This window comes from Pseudonaja textilis, chromosome 14, assembly GCF_049901715.1.
Source record: "Pseudonaja textilis isolate UNSWEBS1 chromosome 14, rPseTex1.2, whole genome shotgun sequence".
Lineage (NCBI taxonomy): Eukaryota > Metazoa > Chordata > Lepidosauria > Squamata > Elapidae > Pseudonaja > Pseudonaja textilis.
This window is the reverse complement of record NC_142003.1, coordinates 5,993,878-5,997,231: the sequence shown is the minus strand read 5'-3', so window position 1 is coordinate 5,997,231 and position 3,354 is coordinate 5,993,878.

The window sequence follows — 3,354 nt, the reverse complement described above, 5'->3', positions numbered from 1 at the left end:
AGGGAAGAAAGGGAAGAAAAGAAAGGGAAGAGGGGAAGGGGAGGGAAGGGAAGAAAAAGAAGGGAAGAGAAGGGAGGGAAGGAAAGAGAAAGAAGGGAAGGAAGGGGAGAAAGAAGGGAAGAAAGGGGAGAAAGAAGGGAAGAGAAGGAAGCGAAGGGAAGAAAAGAAAGGGAAGAGGGGAAGGGGAGGGAAGAAAAGGGAAGGGAGGGAAGGGAAGAGAAAGAAGGGAAGAGAAGGGGAGAAAAGGGAAGAGAAGGAAGGGAAGAAAAGGGAGGGAAGAGAAGAGAAGGAAGGGAAGGGAAGAGAAAGAAGGGAAGAAAAGGGAGGGAAGAGAAAGAAGGGAAGGGAAAGGGAAGGAGAGAGAGAAAAGGGAAGAGAAAGGAAGGGAACAAGACCTCCAAACTTTTCAAGCGATATCCTCTAAATTAATGGTGCGAAAGTCTCCGGAGAAGCCATTTGGGAAAAGGGCGGGAAGGATGAATGCATCCCAAGGAATCATTAGGGAAAGAGAAGCGAGACACCAACGCAGCAGGAATAACCATAAACCGTTCCGTCGCGTCTCTCTCTCTCTCATTTAGAGAACCCCCCGGGGTCCCCAGTTTGGGCAGCCAGATTAAACCTCAATTTTGCAGAGAAGGAAGGGGAAGATGACACAGGAACAAAATGAGGAAGGACACCCGGCTGTCCACCCCAAACATCAGGCCACCCGAAGCCGTCCAACGACTAGGAATCTTCACCAAACACATCGGAATGTCGAACCCCCAAACTCCGCAGGGTTTGTTTAGCAAAACACAGACAGACACCTCCTCTTTGCATTGGGTAAAACTGCGCAGGTGTGTGTGCACACACACACACAAATTATACACACACACACACACATATACATACACATATACATACATACATACGTATAATTTTTTTTAACCAACTTGTCCCTTGGCGGAGCAAAAACTCACCGGAGATGGAAGCCAGGGCGAAAAGAGGATCGATCCTTTTGGCCACAAAACGAAACCACGACGTGAAACCTCTCCGGCGTGATCTTCTGGTCTAGTGAAAAGAAGGACTAAGGGGGGACATGATAGCATATTTGAGGGGCTGCCACGAAGAAGAGGGGGTCAAGCTCTTCTCCAAAGCACCTGAAGGCAGGACTGGGGGAAAAAAAAAATATGGATGGAAACTAATCAAGGAGAGGAGCGACCTGGAATTCAGGAGAAATTTCCAGACAGGGAGGAGGACAATTAACCAGCGGAACAGCTTGCCACCAGAAGTTGTGGCTGCTCCAACGTTGGAGGTTTTTAAGAAGAGACTGGACAGTCATGGGCTGATATAGGGTCCCCTGCTCCAGCAAGGGGTTGGACTAGAAGACCTCCCAGGCCCCTTCCAACTCTGTTATTCAAAGCGAGACCGTGGCTCGGATCTCAAAACAGGAACCTGGAACCCCACCTGTGGAGAAACAAGACTTCTCGGAGCACACAGGTACAATTTTGGAAAAGGAACTTTAATGCAGTCGTTAAAAGGAACACAAAAGGGCGGCCACCCTCCGCTCTCAAAGCCGCCGAGAGAGGATGTGAATTTCAAGTATTGGTTTACCCACTGAAAGCCGTTCTCTTTCCCTCCCACCCGCCCAGGTGTTAGTGAATTAAAATCTCAAACCGTTTGGCCCACGTTCTGATGGCATTTACTGATCGGGGGGGGAGGGGGGCATCGCTTAAAACCTGTCTTTGGATGGGCTGATGAAGGATGTTTCCCAGGCCTGTTTTCCTTGAGCGAAGACTCTTTCTCTAGCAAACGGGAAGCTAATTTTTTCTCTCTCTTTTCTTTTCTTTTTTTTTGCTCTTTTCCATCCCTGCCTCAAGGCCCACCTACCATCCTTGGGGGGGCAGAAAAATTCTGCGTAAACAAGCCTCCATTTTGAAGCATTGGAGCTGCCAAGAAATGTACACCACCTTCTTGGGGGGGCGGGGGAGGAGGGGGGGGGAGGAATCCAGGCTAGCTTTCTTTGTTTTTTTCTCAGCCGTAGCAACTTTAGGAGTGGGTGGACTTCGGGCTGGCTGGGGAATTCTGGGAGTTGAAATCCACCAAGTCTTGAAAGTCACCAAGATTGAGAGCTGCTGTTCTGAAGGCTGAGACCTCACTGGCCTGCCACACCCGATTTGTAGCCCCCTCCCCCAAATCATCCTGCTGGAGCAGTGTGTGTGTGTGTGTGTGTGTTTCAGTGGGAGGGGGTAGAATCAGAGAGAAAAACGGCGACAACCAAAAAGGGCTGCCTGTTTATTCTCCTTCTTTGTGCTGGACCTTTCTTTGTGAAAAGCCTTACAACGCTTTCCCGAGCATGGCGACTCTTTAAGATGCCTGGACTTCAACTCCCAGAATTCCATGCTGGCTGGATGGGGGGGGAGAGAAGGGGTTTCTGGGAGTTGAAGTCCACAAGTCTTAAAGTTGCCAAGGGTGGGAAAACCCTGCCTCTACAAGCTTCTCCTGGAAAGTGAGCGAACAAACGGAGGATAACTGGAAGGAAGGAAGGAGACACTGCAAGTTCTCGCCTTCTTTGAGAATCTGGGATGTTTAACACCCCTCTGCCACTGTGGCTGTTGGCCCAAAGGTTGATCAAATGATCAGCTGGTAGGCAGGAATGGTGTGTGTGTGTGTCTGTGTGTGTCTGTGTCTGTGTGTATACACACACACATATACACATTTCCATACACACACACACAATGTATCTATTCTGCCAAGGCACTAACTTCACAACCAAAATTAGCCATGCTACAAATCAACCACAACGACAACGGCAACAGTACAATGCTGCTTTCATTGGCTTTCAACATCGGTTTGTTTGCCTGGGAATTTTAAACGCGTTTGCCCTGAACAGTTTACACTGTTATCAATCGTGGTATAAATCTTAAAATTATCACAACCTAAAAAAAAAAAATTCCAACAATGTAAACAGCACTACACACAGTATAGGCTTGCTCTGTTTAAAAAATAATAATAATAATAATATAAAGAACTTCAATCTGGCACTGTAATAATTTAGTGATGTTAATTTAACCTCACCAGGAAAAGAATATATATATATATATATAATATAATATATATATATAATATATATATAAATATTATATATATATGTATATTTATATATATATATATATATATATATATATATATATATATATATATATATATATATATATATATATATATATATAAAAAAATCTGCTTTGAAAGTTGTGTAACCTGGGGCAAAGAAGAATACCAGCCTGAAAACCATTTTGAAATTTAAAAACAAGAAATCATTTAACTCGCAACCAGAGGGACGGGAAGGGGAGAATGAAACATTTCGAGGAGAGGAGA